Here is a 21,688-nt window from a genome sequence, read left to right as displayed (position 1 = left end):
AATTCAGAATGTGGTGTAGCCAAGTGGAAATGACAATGTAAAAATCAAATTGAATTTATAAGCCTAGTTCTTCATTCCTTCCTTAAGATAGTAGCTGCAATTTGAAATGGTATCATTTTAATATTTTCTCGTTTCTTTACATATGGCATATATAATCCTCAGAGTCAGCTAAATTATTAAACCTTTTCTAATTTCCATCAAAATTCTCTTTGGACTAAAAAAAATATGACTACCTCAGGCTGAAAGTGCACTGAAATCTACTTGTAATATTAGCTAGGAGGTGTGGGTGTTCCAATTCTCGACTAGAGGTTGGTGATTCTGCATGAATGTATCCTATAAACATATATGTGTGTGGGAATGTGTATATGCCTAAGTACATATATGAATATGTGTGTTTTTGCTTTGATCTGTTTCTCCATACCTTGTCCTCTGTGCCAATTAAAGCCCTCTCAAGGAGTAATAGTCATGCGTTATTGTAAGTAAACAAATGTGTATGTTAAAATCATTTCTTACCCATACATCACCTCTAACCTTTGTGTAAATGTCTTGTACATTAGCATAAATATTAAGAAGATGCCATTTCTGCTATATATAGGGCTGCCTTCAGCTAATCAGTTTTTCATGCATTTAAATAGGAATATTAGAATGATGGTAATTACTTCAGTTTTCCATGAATGATCCATCAAGACATTGCCTTTCACTGGATGGCATTGCTCATGGTAAGTAGGACAGAGTTCAATTGTTAGCTGGGCTGGAGTATTTTTAGTGTTTTGCTGGTGACTTTAAAAAAAAAAACATTCTTACATTTATGTTTTCCAAGAGCTAGTATACACGAGCCGCTTTAGGAAGACTAGGGTAATCTGAAGCACGGCGAGATTAAGAGAAATTAAAATGAATTGTAAAATAATTGCCTATTAAATGCATGAAAGACAAAAGACTTTCAAATGACTAACACCCCAACACTGAGCTACCCACCTCTCCCCCCCCCCGCCCCCGCCCCCAACCTGCACCTCTCCCCTCTCCTTCCTCTGGGTGAATGTGATGAAATTCATACACACTTTTAATAAAAGAACCTTTTATCAAAATGAGACCTCTGCACAAACACACTTCTATGGCTTCACAGATTATTTTCACATGTAAACTCAGTTTTATATGGTTGAATTTAAAACAACATGCACTTTTTTATACTATACACTTACATCCTTAAACTGCTGTTGGTCTGCTGGAGTTAGAGGTCACTAGTGAAAAAATATTTTGAACTGCCTGGTCGCTGATGGTTACTAATTTCCCTCTTTGTCTGCAAAGCAGTGTTTGTTTGCACCAAGATATCAAAATAATTGCATTTTTACTGCATCGTTTTCTAAAAATTAGTAAAAAATGATTGGTTTGATACTGTAAAAGTATAGTCTTTAAAGTCTACAATCCAAATAAAGATAGAAATCTCAAAACAGGCTGAAAGTAGCAAATCTTTAGCTCAACAAGATAATTGTTGAGCTTAAGCAAGACAAATATGTATTCTATAAGAAGGGAATAAATAAAAATCAAAGCATGATATTTTCATATGAAAGAAATCTTCCACAAATTGTGTGGTGTTTTGTGTGTGTGTGTGTGTGTGTGAATTCTTATAAGTACATAAAGTGGAATCTATCAGATTGATAGTAATGGTTAGGTCTGGGACTGGGAGTAGAATTTATGAAAAGAAAAGAGACTTTTGCTTTTTATTTTAGGTGCATCTTTTTTTTTTGAAATAAATATTTGTATATTACTTTGGTTATTTAAAAATCAGTATTAAATGAATGACTAAAAGAGCATGTATAAACATGCTTGAAATACAGCTTGAAAATATATTGGCAAAACAGCTTGAAATATATTGGCAAAATGTAAAGTGATATTTAACTGGATAATTTAAAATACTTCACAGAGCTCAGAAAATAGAAGCACCTCATAACACTGCAAGCTCTCTTTTGGATGTTAGTCCCTCTTACATTTTCTCAGGCAAACCATGCACAGAAACAAAGCACTGCCTATACATCTTGACATTTCATGGCTTCACAACCCACTGTGTTCACCAGGCAAGCACACTGATTTCCATTTTATGTGTCAGGTAATGACGCTGAGGATCAAGGTTGACAGGGAACTTGCCCATTTTCCTGTGGCCACAGGTATTAGAACTGGACTTGAACCCATGAGCACATACTTGGGTAAAGGTTCAATCTGCTGTGTGGCATATGAGCTGAATTGTGTTCCTAAAATTCTTATGTTGACATCCTCACCTCCATGTGACTGTATTGGAGATGGGGTCTTTGAGGTGATTACAGTTAAATGAAGCCCTAACAGGGGAGCTTTGATCTGAAAGGGCTGGTGTTCTTATAAAAAGTGGATGTGTCTTTAAAGATGTTACTGAGGTGTATGTCATGTAGTGTTTCACCTATATTTCCTTCTATATATTTTATGGTTTCAGGTCTTATGTTTAGTTCTTTAATCCATTTTGAGTTGGGTTTTGTGCATGGTGTGAGGGAATAGTCAAGCTTCGTTCTTTTGTATGTAGCAACCCAGTTTTCCCAGCACCATTTATTGAATAAACTTTCTTTGCTCCATTGCATATTCTTTGCTCCTTTGTCAAAGATTAGTTGAGCATAAATATGTGGGTTTATTTATGGATTTTCTATTCAGTTCTATTGGTCCGTGTGTCTGTTCTTGTTCCAATGCCATGCAGTTTTGATTATTATGACTTTGTGGTATAGTTTGAAGTCTGGGAGTCTGATTCCTTCATTCCCTTTTTTTTTCAGGAGAGCTTTGGCTATTAGGGGGTTTTGGTGGCACCATATGAATTTCATCAATATTTGTTCTATTTCTTTGAAGAAGGTCATTGAATTTTTTATTGGAATAACATTGAATCTGTAAATTGCTTTTGGTTGGATGACTATTTTGATAATGTTAATTCTTCCAATCTATGAGCAGGGGATGCCTTTCCATTACATCTTTAAAGACACATCACCCAAAACAGTGATAGTGAAGGCAAAGATAAACAGTTGGGACTACATCAAATTAAACAGCTTCTGTACAGCAAAAAAGACAGTAGCCAAAACAAAGAGACCCTCCACCAATTGAGAGAAAATTTTTGTATACAACACTAATGATAAAGGACTAATCACAAAAATCTATAAATAGCTGAAGAGACTCAACAAAACAAAGTAAATAACCCAGCCAAAAATGGGCAGAAGAGCTAAAAAAGAAACTTCTCCAAAGAGGAAATGCAAATGGGCAACAGGCATATGAAAAAATGTTCAACATCACTTGTAATCAGGGAAATGCAAATCAAAACTACAATGAGGTACCATCTTCTACCAGTGAGAATGGCACATATTAAAAAAAAAAAAACTAGCAACAACAAATGTTGGTGAGGATGTGGAGAAAAAGGAACTCTCCTGCACTGCTGGTAGGAGTACAAACTGGTTCAACCACTGTGGAGAGCTGTGTGGAGATTCCTCAATTTGGTAAAAGTAGAGCTTCCATATTATCCAGCAATTCCACTCCTAGGTATTTACCCAAAGGATACAAAAACATTAATTCAAAAGGTTACCTGCACCCCTATGTTATAGCAGCACTATTTACAATAGGTAAGCTATGGAAACAATCCAAATGCCCAAAAATAGATGACTGGATCAAGAAGATGTAGTACATATATACAATGGAATATTACTCAGCTATCCAAAAAGATAAACTTATGAAATTTGCAACAGAATGGATGGAGCTGGAAGGGATCATGCTCAGCAAAATAAGCCAGAAAGAGAAAGAAAAATACTGGATGGGCTCACACATAGCAGGAATTTAGAAAACCTAAATAAGGGACCAGGAAAAATACTAATTATAATAAAGTAAATATCAAAATCAACAAGCAACTATAAACCAGACACACTACGGGAGGCGGGGAGAAGGGAGTAGGATCAAAACAAGGGGAGGTGAGAATTGTGTGGGAACTATAACCAAGATGAAAATGCATACATTGTGCAAAAATGAAAAATTATGTAAAAAATATATAAGATAAAATAAAAAGAATTGCACATTAAAAAAAAGTGAATGTGACCCCCGACCTCCCCCTCTTAAGTAGCCACCTATGAGCTGAGAAGAGAACTCTCACCAGGAGCTAAACCAGTTGACATCTTGAACTTGGACTGTTCAGCCTCCAAAATTGTGAGAAAATTGATTTCTGTTGTGTCAACCATCCAAGCTATGGTATTTTGTAATGGCAGCTGAGCAGACTAATATCAGGATGGAAAGGCCCTTGTCTTCCTGAAGGTCAAAGCCATTCAAGCATCCTTTTATCCCACAAAATCTTTTTCACCCTAGCAAGGAACAAGCTACATTACCTGCTCCAGTATTCTGAGACTGGCATTTAGTGTCATTGCGTAGAGAGGTGGAAGGCAGGTGAGAGAAGTTAAGGAAATGGTGCTGGTAAGGAATACCAGTACAGCCTGTGAGCCAACCCAAGGATAGTGCTCCCAGCAAGCCACTGAGCTCTTTTTTTTTTTTTTTACACTGTTGTAGAAAGAAGGTGATACTGGAGTGAGATTCAGTGAATCTGGATTCATATTCTAGCTCTGCTACTTAAAATGGCAGACTGATTCCTCAGCCAAAATCTTAGTTCTGTAGAAATTAAAGTTGTATTCATATTTTGTTTTGTTTTGTTTTTTAAAGGTTTATTTATTTATTCATACAAGCACTGGGTACAGTCAGAAGCACGGGAGGGTGAGAGAATTCACCAGAGCCAGAGTGGGAAACAGAACAGGCAGACTGATGAAACACACTGCTGAGGGGTGCAGCGGGCACGACAGGAGAGGTCTGTCACGCCATGTGGGACCCTCACCAGTGGCCGGGATAGAACCGGTGTGCTGCAGAGGCTGCGGGCAGCTTCACAGCCCAGTGCTCAACCACTGCACCACCAGGGGAGGCCCTGTGTTCATATTTTGGCTAATACTGAAAAAAATTGGTATCTATTCAATGTCACAATACACATCAAATAACCCCCTTAGCTTCAGGCACTTGCAAGGTGCCCAATAAAATGTTAAGTCACTATCTCTTCCCATTTTTCCTACCTTTATATACTTTGGACTCATTTCTTCTCATACTTTACTTCTATTCCTGTTTTGCAAAGAGTTGGTTGTTTAAACATATGTGCCTAAGGACAGAGGGGTAGATTAGGAAAATGTGGTATAAGTACACAATGGAATACTACTCAGCTATAAAAAAGAAAAAATGCCATTTGGGACAACATGGCTAGAACTAGAACTCTTGGATTAGGCCAAGAGAAATAAGTCAGAAGGAGAAAGACAAATACCAGATGGTTTTATGTGAAAGATAAGGAAACAAAGCAAAGGATCAGACAAAAACCAAACCAAAGGCCAACCCTAGAAAGCTCACTGTGGAATTGAGGCTAAAAGAGAGGTAAGCTGTAAACATGGGATGGTACACAATGGACTATGGAAGACTGTGGGTGCCTTATTGGGGGGTGTGACATGAGAACATGCACATGAGGAGGTGTGGCCCTATATGTTTGGATCATATACAGTGTTGTCAAAGCAATAATGCTTCTATTGAAGAAAGAAAGTTGTATGTTTTTATTTTGTATGCCCTACAGAGCTCAGAATCTATAGACAGAAACCCTGTTATGCTTGATATTTCCATGATGGTTTAGATTTAACAAAGTAATTCTACTTACATTAATATATACTCTCTAAAGAATATGTTACCAACTCTCTCAGTCCTCTTTATTAACTTTCCCCTTATCAGCAGGATACTCCAATGTCACTGGAATCTAGAATATTAATTCTTGGAGAATTGTGTTTTATGTGCTCACATGTTTCATGTCATCAGCATATTATAGCAACACTTTGAAAAAAAGTTTAAGTAGATATTGGCTTTTGTGGCTGATACCAAGATTTATCGGTTCAAGAATTATTGATCATTGGGCAAATCTTGGTCATTATTATGCCTTGAGGACAAATAAATCTTTATCAGCTGAACATGAATCAATATCATTATGCTTCACTTATGCACATCTTTTTTCCTAACCATATTGGGTTTTCACCCAAATCATGAAATATGAGAGAAACCACTTAGAGAGGCGTGGGGAGGAATCATGCCAAGAACACTCCTGCTTGCACTGCTACCAATACAACTATTCCCCCCACCAGATGAAACCAAGTCTTATGGGCTATTGCCGACACAGTAAGGTAATCTCAGCACAATGTAGAAATTAATTTGGGGAGGTACTGACTCTGATAAGGGAAAATAGCATAAAACAGAATCAAAGACTTTGGAACTAGGCTAAACTGTAATAATCATCTCATGCTAGAACAGGTACCTGAAAGAGGTCTAGAAAGGGAAGTCAGAAAAGTTATATCATGGCCAGGAAATTGAATTCATTTTAAACCTTCCTCAGAGATTCAAATGTGTAGCCTTCAGGAGAGACTTACATCTTCATTGGTTGCAAAAATTATCATTCAAACTTTTCTTTTTTCAATGTAGACTAATTTCATGGGGTTTTTGTTTAAAGCAATCACATTAGATATAACTGAAACCTTCTGATTTTCATATGAACTTTGTTTCTTATGCCTATAAATCTGATCTAAATGCTAAAATTTTTCCTGTTAAGTTTCAACTTGTTTTTGGTCTATTGTTGATCCATTCACACTTGTTCATTATCCGGCCCATTTTTATTTTGTTTGCACATTAATTAGTTTCATTCTGTCTCTCAGTCCCAGGTTCTGTTAGACAATGGACCAGAGACAGAATCTCATAGTCCCCCAAATCCAGTTTCACATAGTTAGGGTTTTTTTTGTTTGTTTGTTTTACATAGTGATTAACACCTAATGGGACTTCCTTGCAGTCTGTCCCTACACCTTTATACACATGCTCTTTGGTTAGGCTATATCAAATGCAGTGCCGAAATTGAAAAAGGAAATTTGGGCTTTCTGGTGGCCTAGGAGTTAAGTCTCGGCGCTATCACCACTATGTCCTGAGTTTGATCCCCAGCCAGGGAGCTGACCCACATGGCACAGCAGACCTCTCCTGTCTTGCCCACTGAGCCCCTCAGCAGTGTATTTCAGTGAATCCACCTGTTCTGCTCCCCACTCTGTCCCTGGTGAATCCTCTTATCCCCCCCGCCAATCTCCATACCTCTGGCTTACATCAAGTTCTTCTATGCAAAAACAGAGTAAAAATAAAGCAAGCAGTTCATTAAAAATTAAAAAGAAAATTTAATAGGACTTAAGGTGATTTCTATTAGTACCTAGCTTGACTGTCAAAACACTAGCACAATGTTAATTATGTGGGAGGGTGATTAAGATCTAGCATAGAACTCTGAGCGCTTACATACAGGAAAAGTTTCCTTTTTCTTTCTAGTGACCTCATAGTCATATTCAAACTGATTCTGTTTTTAATGTCTTTTGACTTCCAGTTAATAGGTAGCTTTAATGCTCACCTAGGTCTGCTATGACGGTGTTACCAAGGAAGGCAGGAGGAACCATCCATTGTACAAAAGTCCTCTATAGTTGGTTTGCCTGTGATCTAGGCTGGTGCCCCCAACCATTAAAGCCCATCATGACTGACACAAGCATTTCATGGGGGTGGAGGCCAGTTCTAGGAATTCAGAAAACAAGGGTTGGGAGGGGGAAAGAAATAATGATCTGCTGCCTTAAAAAATATTAATGAACTAGTAACTTTACCCAGGGCCTTCCTTGTAGATGTGTCCTCATCTTTCTGGCCCAATGCTTCTCCTGCAACCATACTCCCCGGGCCCTCAGTTAGGTCAAGAGAAACCTATGTTGCTCCCCCTCTCCCTATTTGCTGGAGCAGGAGGTGCTGGAGTGGTGCTGTGTGTCACACATGTGGCTTCATTCAATCCAGGTATCAGCCTGGACAGAAAGAATAACTCAGAGCCCAGGAACAGACTGGGTCCCAATGAGCAATGCAAGTCCTACTCAGTGACTGTAGATGACAGCAAACAGAAGAAAGACAGCCCAGAGTTCTAAATGAAATATTTCTCTACACAACTGCTTAAAATCAAGGTCTTCCAGAAGCCATCCACACAACTTCCACTTAACCAGGAAATACTTCCCTCTAAACACGTGAAATCATGATGTTGTGTTGGGGTTTACACTGATTAATACATATCTAAAACTTGGGGAAAAATACTAATGAACATTCTTTCGGTGACATTTACACATCACAGAATAGCACCTCATATGTGGATGTGCTCCTCAGAGCCCTGAGCAACGGGTCACTGTGAGGTTATCAAAAGTGAACAAAATACTTGGCTCCCAGGTGCACCTCTGGCATTTGCCCATGTTGGCCTGACTTAGTGCAGTGAGCCTGGAGTGGTCACTGAGGCTTGAAGAGTTGGAGGCAGCTCAGGAGGCTGCTGGAATGGTTGGCACCTGGGCACAAACTCTACCAGCAATTTCTCCCGCTAAATATGACCATCCGTCCTTCACACTCCCTTATTCAGTTCCTTGCTTTAAATCTACACGGCGCTTTCACACTCCAGGTCTCTTACTCCCCTAAATAGCTTTGTGAGATAAGCCCTTACAGACTGAGGCTGTGAGAGCTGCTGATGTGCTTCAGAACCTGGCTTCTCAGGCACACTGGAGTGGGTTCCAGCTGTTGACTTGAATTTCTAGTTCTCTTTTCCCTTAAAACACATTTCCCAATGCTTAGGGGTAAAAGTTGTCTCTAAATATTCTCCATATCTTTATTTAGACATCAAAAACTATGACGACATTCTGCATCTACCTTTATGGCAACTGTGACTGTAATCATATTCTCTTCGACACCTGCCTCATTCCAGGCCCTTCTGAGAAGGAAATTTTATTGTGAGCTTGCCACATGTTGTGGACATTTAATAAGTGCTTCTTCGTGGTTGTAGTATGAACTCTTGCCAGAGCTATTATTTATAGATCATCTTCTATCTTTACTCACATAGTGGCGTATTTATTCCAATTTTAATGAGCCCATAATAGGCCCTTACTATGCTTAGAAATAATAGGCCATTACTATACCATCTTGTGGTATGACAAGACTGTCAAAAGATTAGATTTGATGTGTAGGCCAGGGTGGTCTATCAATTCACATGGCTTTTGTGTGCCCTCCTGGGTGTGAAAGAAAGATGGTAGCCAGAGGGAGAGCCAGGGAATCCCAGGGACGCAGTCAGACGTAGCTTTGCCAATACTATAGTCTGGGACTCTGATGAAGTCATTCATTCCATCTCTAATGTTCCATTCTTTCACCTAAAAAGGAAGGATTAAAATTGCTGGCTGCATGAAAGCAGCCCACAGGCACTCTAGAAATTTAAGACAGTATTGTCATTTTATATACAAATATCATGAAAACCATCATGATATACTCCTTTTGTAAATATTGAATCAGTCTCTTAAAAATATACCCCCATAGAAACATCACTTAGTGTAGACTCACACCACTTTATTTCTACAAGTATAAATCTCAGGTAGCAGAGAGAGAGAGAGAGAGAGAGAGAGAGAGAGCTACACATAACATTCGCAGATTTCAGGTAGCCATCATGCTAAGGGCCGAATTTTCTTTGTTTGGCTCCACCTGACTCCTTTTCTCTCTGACTGGATTGTAAACCTATGTTTTGTAGGTAAGCACTGAATTTAATTTCGGCATCAATTCATCAGGTGTACATTGCACAGTCCATTCATCAGTCCAGAGCTTCCTTTATCCTTATTTACATGGAAGGAGTGAATTCATATTTCCTCTTCAAAATTCAGGGATGGTTCACTAAAGATGATCCCTTCAACAGATTTTTGAGGCATAAGTTGAGACTTGTTTCTTTTTTTAAAAGCAAGCAAGCACTGCCGAGCCACTTTGGCATAAGGAGTCGTGGCTATGAAAATACTGCACACCCCCCAGGAAAGCATTACTTGGCTGGGAGACAGAAGCAACCCAATAATGATGGCCCAAGATAAGATCATGTCGCCACTGCTTTATAAACAAAAGCTCTTCAACAAAACCCATGTCAGCAAAAGGTTCACTTATTCTTGCTTTACTGAGCATGAAATGGGATTGAAAGATGGTATTAAATGGATTATTAAACTGAAGAAATGATGTCTTGTGATCTTTCACACCAAAGCCCCCACGTGGGACATGCATTGACTCAGTGAAAAACGCTCCAGACACTCAGATTCTTTATATGGAAGCTGAGCCTTTTAAACGTGAGGCTGAAAGTTTTATTTCCCATCTTCGTGCTGAAATGGTAATCCCTTTAAGATTACTGTTGCTCGTCAGTTATGTTATTCTAATGTTGTCATGCAGAAAGAGAATGTGAGAACATATATATTTCAAATGGATTTTTCATGTGTCAAGAAAGGAAACAAGAATTTTTTAGGGGTGAACTTAATGTAGCATATACACATGTTGATTTTCAATGATGTACACCTAAAATTTATATAATGTTACATAACAATGATACGTCAATACAAATGTTAAACTTTAAAAACAAGACAGAAAGCAGAAATGTTTAACAATACAGGACATCATAACCCTATAAAATCCTCATATGTGTTCTTATTTAAGTAAATATTTTATTTGGAAAAAAGCACATATGAAAAAATTGTAAACAAAATATCTAAACCATTTTAATGGTTTTCTAGTATCTTCTCCACAATTATTTTTAAAATTTCCACAGGTCCCAAATAACACATGCATAATGTGTTTAAAACTTTGCTTGGTTTAAGTTTTTGAAAACAAGTTATACAATGAATTCTTCTTTATTAAAAATCCAAAGAACTAAAAGGGTCAAATAATCATTGTTTCCCATTTTTATACAAATGAAAATGGGCATTAATTTCTATGTAAAGACCCAAATCACAAAATGACATTGGTAGTAAATGTAGGCTTTATGTACAATTTCTGAAAATAGTAATTTGTTTAATATGGCAATTCATCTAAACAAATACCATCAAATCCACATATGCCAATATCATAAAAATCATAAACTATGCATTCTGAATAGACCATCCCCCTGAAAAGACAGAAAATAATGGACATTTTATAAAGCTTTAAATGTTTACATGAGATAATAAGAATGTTAAAAATTCACTGAGACTAAATTACTCCACTTAGTTACCAAACATATGAGTTGATGACTGAAGCAGCATTTATCCAGGGTGTGTTTGCTCAAGTTGCCCTTGATCTTTGGGTTTTCAAGATGAATAGGAATTCCATCTCTCCCAGGATGACACATCTAAAAGGAAAACCTCTTAGGATAAAGTGTAAAGGCAATATAGAAAAATCCCATTCCTTCAACATCCATCCACATCCTACCAGATGCAGATACAATTTTCTATCTGGCAGAACTAGAAAGTTGGCACTGGGAGAAAAACATTTCCCCTAAAAATCTATAACAACACCAAGCATCATAGAGATGACTTTACAAACCACTTTCATGCTCTCCAATAATTCATAAATTTCAAGTTGAGAATGCACTTTACCATAGTCCTGGCTTGAAGATTACATCAGTAACTTCACAGAGACAAATGCAAATCCTTTGTGGAAATCCACCTGCAATCCAGGTCTCAATGAAATATTATGGACAAAGTACAAAGGAATAATGAGTTTGCTGTGAACAACCTAAACACATAAGCCAAAACGTCTTCATACACAAGCCTTTGATACTGGGATTATCAGAAACAGAATATAAAACAATTGTATTTAATATGTTTATAGAAAATGAAGTATGGACTTGAAATTTTGTGCCAGAAGCAAGAGATTGTTTTTAAAAATGACCAAGGATTGGGCCTCCCTGGTGGCGCAGTGGTTGAGCGCTGGGCTGTGAAGCTGCCCACAGCCTCTGCGGCGCTGGTTCGATCCCCAGCTGCCGGACGAGGGTCCCACATGGCGCGCAGACCCCTCAGCAGTGTATTTCTTTGTCAGTCTGCCTGTTCTGCTCCCTGCTCTGGCTCTGGTGAATTCTCTCACCATCCTGTGCTTCTGACTGTACCCAATGCTTGCATAAATAAATAAATAAATCTTAAAAAAAAAAAAAAGACCAAGGATTTTTGAAAAAGAACTAATAGAACTTCTGGGGGAAAATAAGAAATCAATAAGATTAGACTGAAATAAATAAGATTAGACACAACTGAAATCAATAAGATTAGACACAACTGAAGTTGGAATTAGAAAACTGAAAAGCAGATTAAAAGAAAAAAATCAGATTTTTCTCAGATGGGAAATATAAAGGACAAGTTAGAAAAAATGGAGAAAAAGCAAGCCTTCTCTACACTTGGTAGAGTATAGGCTGGTCCAGCCTTATGAAAAAGAGTGGAGGTTTCTCAAAATATAAAAAAAAATGGATCTAACATATAACCAGCAATTGCACTCCTAGGTGTCTACTCAAAGAATACCAGGACACTAATTTGAAAGGATATATGCACTCCTGTACTCAATGCATCACTATTTACAATAGCCAGGTCATGGAAACAACCTAAATTTGCAAAAACAGATGAGTAGATCAGGAAAATGTGGTATGTATACACATGGAATACTACTCAGCTATAAAAAAGATAAACTTCCCATTTGGGAGTGGAACTAGAGGGGATTATAAGTGAAATATGTCAGATGAGAAAAGACAAATACTGAATTGTGTCACTTATGCATGGAATATAGAGAAACAAAAGAGAAAATAAAGGTAAACCAGAGCAAACACTATAAATCTGACTGGAGAAGTGAGAAAGAGAAGATGATATTACTAGAAAAACTAAAGCCAAGAGATGTTTCTACTATATACCTTTATTAAATAAATGCAAAAGGATGCTTTTTTGGAAGAAGGAGGTGATTCAAATGGAAGACCTGAGATGCCAGAAGGAAAAAAATGAGCAAGAAAGATAGTAAACCTTTTAAAACAACTACCTATAAAACAATAACAATAATCTCTTACATGGCAAGAGGAGACTGAAATTAGGCTAAAATAGTCAATAATAAATACAAATATAAAACATAGAACCAGAGATAAAGCAGAAGATGCTTGTGTTATTTGGGGACTAGATGTATTTATTATTTCTAAACATCAGTTAAGTGTGCGTGTAAATAGTGCCTAGGTTAATCATTAAAGGACAAAAAGAATAGATAATAGACCAAATTTATACACCACTAGACAAACAGAAGGGGAAAATAGAATAAGAAAACAATCTAAAGAAAGGAATATAATAAAAAAGAGAAGAAAATATATCAAAATGAGATAGAGAGCCTCCCTGTTGGTGCAGCGGGTTGAGAGCCACACTGTGAAGCTGTCCGCAGCCTCTGCAGTGCAGGTTCGATTCCCGGTCAGCCAGGGAGAAACCCACATGGCGTGGCAGACCTCTCCTGGCTCGCCCGCTGCTCTCCTCTGCAGTGTGTTTGGTCCGTCTGCCTGTTCTTCTCCCCACTCTGTCTCTGGTGAATTCTCTCACCCTCCCGTGCCTCTGACTGTGCCCCAGTTCTTGTATAAATAAATAAATCTTTAAAAAAAAGAGATAGAAAAATATCTAAAATGTCAATTGGACATATTAAAATTAAAATATGTCAAGTAATTTAAAAACTGTAAGTGGGTCAAATTTTCAGTCACAAAACAAGCACTGTGAGTATTTTATCTATAAGTACTATTTAACTGAGACAACTGGAGCATCAGTAATTGGGATAGTTTTAAATTAATCAGTAAAGAAAAGGGAGCAGAATACTCACCAACACAAAAGTGATGTAGCTACATTAAACTGGGACAAATTCATCTTTAAGATAAAACACATTTCCAGAGATTAAAATGTCACCTATAGGATGATAGATTTAATTCACATAACCCTCTTTATAACTGATAGACCAAGCATATTAAAAAAGATCGAGATGTACATTTAAACACAACTAACAAGCTTGATCAAATAATTTATGTAGCATATTTTTTGTAACAAATTATGAGCCCTGCTGGGATAGATAAAGGAAATAATAAATCCATGAAATAGAAAAATGACATAATAAAAGATAATTAGAACCAAAAACTGAATTTTTGAAAAAAATTAATAAAATTGCCAAGCTCATATAAAAATGTGAATGAAAAGGAGACTATATACAACCATGAAGAAATTTAAAAATAGTAATATAAGGATATAATTTTATACAAATAAATTAGAATAGATAAGACAAGCAGACAATATACCCTTCTCCACTACCAAGTAACTAAATCTGACTCAAGAAGATGGGAAACCTGGACATTTCCATAATTAAGCTGGATAATTAGTTAAATATCTTCAAGAACGAAAATTCTAGCCCAAGTGGTTTCACAAAAAAATTCTACCATTCAATAAATAATTTGAATCCTATCCAAACAATTCATGAATATATTAGAGAGGTTTACACCTGAGGCATTTTATGAAGCTATGATAACCTTACTACCAAAATCCTGACAAAGATGTCTATTAGGAAGAAATAATTATTGACTAATATTTCTCATGCATATAGAAGAAAAATTCCTAAGCACAATATTAACAATCTTAAACCAAAATATTAACAACACATAAAACGATAATACTTCATTAGAATTTTTTTCCCAGGCAAACAAGTTTTGTTTAACATTAGAACATCTACTAATGCAATTTGCTACATTAATGATTTTTTAAATTATGTGATCAGTTCTACAGATGCAGAAAAAGTCATTTACACAATCTAGAAATGTAAGTAAAATGTGAACCTTTAAGGTGCAAAGAACAGACAAGCTCTCAACGATTTCACTGTGAACAATAAATCTTAAATGTGTCCAAGTATTATCCCTCTATAACGTATACCTTCCTCTTATACTGAAGAAAGAGCTATAAGCATCTTAGGTGAGAAACTTAATAGATGCAGTAGAATCATTAAGACGAAGGTAACAGGCCCTGAATACTCGAGATAGCTTCAGTTCCTGGTATTTTTAGTGATCACTTGAGATCTGACTCTTTCCTTTGTAGAAAGGTTCTGGGAATTTAAGGAAGTAGACATATGCTTTGCCTGTATTAAAATACTTTACCAGTATTATCTATTATCTCTCCCCCATATTTAGCTGGAAAACAGTTATAGTATTATTTAGAAGTCAATTACTTTAATATCAACAACACTGGTCAAAAATGTGCTTTTTAATTTTTTTATTGAGGTAATGGTTTACAACACAATACAGGATTCAGAGGAATAGGATTAGACCTCTGCAAATATATGTTATCATTATTTTTTACTTTTTTCCCATTAAATTTCCAAGGATCACACGTTTCATCAACATGTTTATCACAATGATAGTCTAGTGCCAGAAGGCAATTTTCAGTGCCGTTCCAGAAAGCATTTGACTTAAGTAGGTAATATTCTATGTTGGCAAATCCATGAAATAGAGCAACAAGGTGGTGGGGGGGAAGAGTAGCAATTAGTTGGTTCATGATTAAGGAAAAGTCACCATGGTTTTGTTATAGAGCAACCCCGATATTAAACTGGTTCCTGGCTGTGGGCCCTCACCCGCACACTTTAAAGGGACTTATGAATACTCTACTACAGACACATACAAAAGGTTAATAAAAGGTTTATTATTTACAAGAGAAAAGGAAATAAGGAAAATGTACAACTCAGGGAGAAAATAGGGAAATAAAGTCTTTAATGTGTCCTACCCGATCCGACGACCTGGAAACCCAAAGTCACTCTCCGAGCTGGCCGGACGCTGCGAGCTGGTGGAGAGCCAAAAATGGGGGATCCCCAAAGCCCACGTGTCTGCCTTTTATATCCACCTGGCTGCTTAACCCCACCCTCAGGTCCCAGCCACCTTCCCTTTGGTGGTGATGGGATTTGGAGTTCCCAGTGTCTTTGGCTTTGACCTGGGGTGGGGGTGGAGTCCACAAAGCCTGTATGGAATTAGCTTTGGGACATCCTTTTCCCCCTAACAGTTTCATTTCAGTTATTTTTTGTTCACGAATGGGGAGCTTAGTACAGACCCAGGTGTTAAATCTCACCCCAAGAAAATAGCAAATAATACAAGTCAAACTACACTGGAAATTAACTTCCCAAAAAGCAAACAAAAGAAATGAGATAAAAATCTACATATATGTGTATGCTTTTTCTCAAATCTCCAATTCACACACCATGCTTACAAGGAAAGCTGATGCTAACTAGAAAGCATTAGCATCATTTTATTTTGCATGTGTGCATTTTGAGAAGTCTGGAATTGGTGAGTGATGACATCCTCTTTTAAAGAAAGATTGATGAATCACATTTCTTGAAAAACTGATTTTTTGCCTTTAATTTATGAAGAATCCTATCGTGTATGTCCAGTTAGAATATCTACTACAAGATTTTTCAGATTCAACAATTGGAATGAAATTGGACTGATTAAAGCTTCTGAATTTTGATGAACTACTTCTTAAAATTCAGTCGGAGAACTAACTAATAAAAGATGTCTTGGGGAGAATCTAGTCTTTAAAGGCAGAATAACTTTCCCACTTTTAAATAACTTTTGCCCTTTGTGTGTAAGATAAATTTTTATATCATCAGGAAAAAGAATCATGTACCAAAATGCTTAGCCTGCAAGATATATTGAACTGTGAGGCTGAGTGAAGGCACCAGGGGACTGGATGAGGATAGAGCAGAAAAGAGGCATAAAGGCATGAATTTGAAGCCAGCCAAGTAAATATGAACTGTGCTTTTTTTCCATCTACCCGAAGGTGTGGAAGGGTAAATTTAAAAGGTTAGGTTTGTCCTGCTGGTGTGTCAAAATAAGAAAGAATGACGATGTTAAAGATAATTGCTAGGGGGCCATTCTAAAGATTGACCACAACATTTTAGCTGAATAAGGAAGTAAGGACATAGGAATGTGTGAGGTCAGGGGAATGGATGAAGGAAATGAAAACAGATTGAGGCATTATAGGAGCTGACGGGCAAGAGGACTGCAATGGGGATCCAGAGGGGTGAGTGTGAGGTACGTGAGGGGGTGTCATGGAGTGGGACACTGCAGGTCGAGTCTCTAGCAGGTAATGGTAATGACAAGGTTGAGTATGATGATCACAGGAGTGAGTGGTGAAGTAGATGGAGACAAGATAATTGGAAGAAATCAAGAAACTTAGAAATCAAAGTTTGAAAGAATTTCCTGCATCACTGAAAAACTCATCTTGAATTATAACAGGGGTGGTTTTGTAGAGCATGAGCCAAGTTCTAACATCTAGAACCAGTAAGAGGGAATGTCCTGCAGGTTGGTAAGTAACTGCAACAAGATGGCATGGTCTGCAGGTATTAGATTCAACAGTGTTTCTTTTTATGGGAAAAGGGATGAAGAATGATTCAGAAGGAACAATGAGGAGCACATGCACCTTACTCCTGAATCCAGAGAGGAGAGGGTGGTCGGGGGAAAATGGCTACCGATTGAGAGAGAGGTGAGGGAAACGTTTTCCTTGGGGGGTACCAAGTTTCACACATGGAAAAAGCAAAGAAAGCATTCATTGAAGAGGTCAAATGGATGAGATTTTGCCAAAGATTGATTTTATTTTCAGAATGCACAATCAAAGACCCCCACAGTGGTGTGGATTGGTGTTCAGGAGACAAAGGGAGATCTACGCTTCTTCATTCTAGGGTGAACATAATGAGGGATAAAAGCTGTGGTACATTAGAACTGAAGCCTCTGGGCAGAAAGTGGTGAGGATACCATGATACCATGAGGCAGCTCAGAAGATGGTCTTGAAAGGAGTGTACAGCATCCTGGACATCTCTGTGGTCGCTGATAATGTGATGCTGGAGGTCTCTGGAACTTTACTACATGCATCTGAATTATTATCTAGCCTTGTGTTGAGTTGCCAGAAATACTGTAAGGTCTCTTGTCATTGTGTTTTTTCACTGTACTTTCTTTCCCTATTTGACTATCATAGCTATAAAGATTGCATTGTGTCTTCCCTTCCCCCCAGATTCCTATGTTAAAATCCTAATGCCAGTACATCAGACCTTTTTTGGAGATAGTCTTTAGAGAGGTAATCAAGCTTAGTAAGGTTATTAAGGTGACCTAATCCAATATTACTTGTTTCCTTAATATAAGGGAGATGTGAACACAGACACAGACACACAAACACACACACACACACACACACACACACACACACACAGAAACAGTGCCTTGTGAAAAAGAAGGCAGCCAGTTTCAAGTCAAGAATATAGGTCCAGAACAGATCCCTCCCTCACAGCCTCAGAAAGAACCAACCCCACCAACACCTGTGAAGGGCAAAAAATAAATAAATAAATAATATATATATATTTGTTGTTAAATATGGTAGATTATACAGAACCATCATAATAGATACAGGACCATTGCAATGGGATCTTCCAGATGACGAGATTGGGCTCAACCACAAATACAGCAGGGTAAGTGGGAATTCATGGCCAAAGAGCAGGGTGGAGACCAGTGGATGGAGAATTACTAGGAGGGAGAGTTCTGTCTATACCAACCTAAGAGGTCATGAGAGCATGGGGAGGATGAGGAACCTGATCAGATATCAAGTTTGTTGGGGTGGGGGCTAGTTGAATTGATTTAGCAAGATTCTCAGGAAAACTGGATTTTCCATGAGGAGCTTTAGGATTCTGACTGAAGTTTAGTCAAACAAAGAATCTTTGTCACAGCTTAATCTCAGACTGTTCATCTCTAGCCAGTGAGACAATAAATATCTGTTATGTTAGCCACCCACTCTGTGATGCTTTCTCACAAAGAGTCAATGTAATATATCTACATGGTAAGTTTCTGTGACAGGGACTGAATTCCTCTGTCTCTCCAAAGCCTAGCAGCCCAGCACACACCTTACTCAGCTTTAGCCACCATTTAGATCCAGTGTGGGTATATTTCCTTTTAATCCAAGCACTTTTTATATTTTTAACATATTTTTATACTGTATCACAATTAGATAAAGAAATAGCAAAAACATCTGTGGAGGGCTCCATTACAGGATTAAATTAACATAGAAATCTTGAAAAAATTTTTTCCAGGAATTAGATTATGGTGATGCTATTTGCCATAAGCAATCTGGGCCCAGCACCATAGGCTCAAGTTCAATTGACTGACCTCAGTTTATGCCAACATCAAAAAATCTTATTGTGAGTTTGCTTTCACTTGCTCTAACGTTTAGGTGATTCCACCCAATTTACAAGAGAGTTCTCTCTTCTGGATCCAATTCACAGCACTTGTATTGACCCTAGGTATGTCTTCACCTATGTCTTCATATTATATGAGTCATTTTTTAAAATCTGCTTTTATTGAGAAGAGGTGGGAAGCTGGGTCAAGTATACCTTTGATGTATTACTAATTATATTCCTTATAATTTATTGAAAGGAGAGAGAAAAATTTGGGAAGCTTGGGCAACCTACACACATTGAATTGATGGTGGAGGAAAAACCATATTATGAATAGCCTTGGAAATGGAATACATTTGAATGGGATTAAAGATATTCATCAGCAGTAAGGGTGACAGTTCACAGTGTGATCTGCTTGGCTATTCATCTACCTGAATATGATAAGATGCCTCTAACTCAACTTCCACTGTTAATCTCAGAATTCATAGTTTAAATGCCCACGAGCAGTAAGATTATCATTAAAAACCAACTTCAGCAAAAAAATAAGAAGAAGAAACAAGAATGTCAGCAGAAATGTAAAGTTCTAAATTAAATTTGAGAAATTATTATGCAGGATTGGAAACTGTCTAAAGCATACTTTCAAATGGTCTTTCCATATCTTTCTCTCTCTCTCTCTCTCTCTATATATATATATATATAGATGTATATAGATGTACAGATACATATATGTGTAACTTTACTATATATTTTATATATAATAAACATAAAATACAATTGGGAAGGATTTGAATTCGAAGGGCCTCTTCTCATATATATGTATAATACATATAACAAAATCTTGAAAGATGTTAAATCTATAAAAGTAAACACAGTGCAGGAAATGAATGAACCAGTTGTTTATTGCCATATAACTCATCTCAAAACTAAGTGGCTAAAACAATATGAGCTCTTATGGTGCTGAGGTTGATGGGGTTCAGCCACACAGTTGCCATGCAGTTGCAGGGGTCTGCCATGCAGTTTCTGTCATACAGTGACTAGAGCTGGAGACACTTCAGTGGCATCCTCATTCCCATGCCTGGTTGTTAATACTGACTGTGCGCTGGCTTGTGGCTGGGACTTTGAGCCAGAACAAATTCAGCTGGCCCCTCCTTCCTCATAGCGTAACAGCTGGGGTATCTCAAGAGAAACCAGGCAGAAGGCCCATCTTCTTTTGTGACCTTACCTTGGGTCCCCAGATTCAATGGGCATAAAAATGCCATTTCTTCATGGGAGGCATGTTAATATCAAATTGTAAAAAGAGTAAGACAGAAGACCTTGTAGTGGCTGCTTAGAAAATAAGATGCTCAAGTAGTCTCTCTGGCTCCAATAATTCACATCCATCCCACATGCAAAACACACTTCTGGCTTCCCTCAAGAACCCACAACTCAGCCCACTGTGCCACCGGGCCTGGAAATCACCCTCTCAGTCATGTCTGTATGAGGAGGTCCCATGGGTGTAGCTCCCTGAGTTGCTGTTTCCCTCCCTACCTGTGAGCCTGTGAAGTGAGACAAGCTGTCTTTCCTTCCACCTCTCCGTAAACCCATCATATAATGGTGAGCCAGGCTAAGACCACTACTATACAGGTGCTTATGCAAAAAGATGGAAAACTGTTTTGTAGCCTTTTTGAAATCCAGCTGAGCATAGCATTACAGGGCCTGGATGAGGGCTCAGTCCTGTGCTGCTTTGCTCTTCACCATAGATCTTGACTTCTGTCTCTGAGCTCTCAGTCCTGCCCTAGAATTGTGTTTTCTTCCAAATTTGTAACAGAGCATCCTTCTTATCCTGCTTCCTACCCATCAATTATTGAGTGCCCAAAAGTTCTTTTTATTTTTAAAGTCTCTGTCCCTTTTGGTGTCAGCTGGTGGTGTTCTGCTAGAATCACTTCCATAAAGACTTCATGGGGTTTCATTCATTCCTGATAACCCACTTCACAAGAAAAGGCTGTAACCTTTAAGCTCATAGAGATAAGCCCTTCTACATCGTGCTGGGAATCCTGAGGGACAAGGCCCTTAACACACTCAGGAACTTTTTGTCTGTCTGCTTAGATCTGGTTAAGATCTTCACAGAGCATCTTACAGTCACACCATAGGCTTCATCTTGGAATCATTTTTCCCTCACACTTTTCACTACTGGATTTGATCTCTTGGAAGATGTTCCTTAATTTTGGAATCATCTGTCATCTAGAGAAGTGAATGAAAAAGAATATTATTTCAAACTCAGGAAAATCCTAACTCCTGTAAGTTTCTCTAGATTTTCTTTCCTTTCACACTTGATTATAAACCACAAGAAGTCAGGTGGAAATTTCAATGTTTTGCTTGGTAATATTCATACTGGGAAGTCTGACAGTTGATGCTGGCTGTCTGCTGGGGCCTCAGCTGAGTTGGCTGACTGGACATCTCCCCAGGGCTGCTCTGCGGAACCTGGGCTTCCTCACAACATGGCCTCTGGATGCCAAAAGCAAGTGTCCCAAGAGAGACTGTGCAGAAGCTGCATCCCCTTGGGATCTTAGTCTTAGAACTTGCATTTCCTTTCTTCTATAATCACAGTCCT

Source organism: Talpa europaea (assembly GCF_964194135.1).
Source record: "Talpa europaea genome assembly, chromosome: 2".
NCBI lineage: Eukaryota > Metazoa > Chordata > Mammalia > Eulipotyphla > Talpidae > Talpa > Talpa europaea.
Note: the sequence above shows the minus strand (reverse complement) of the source record.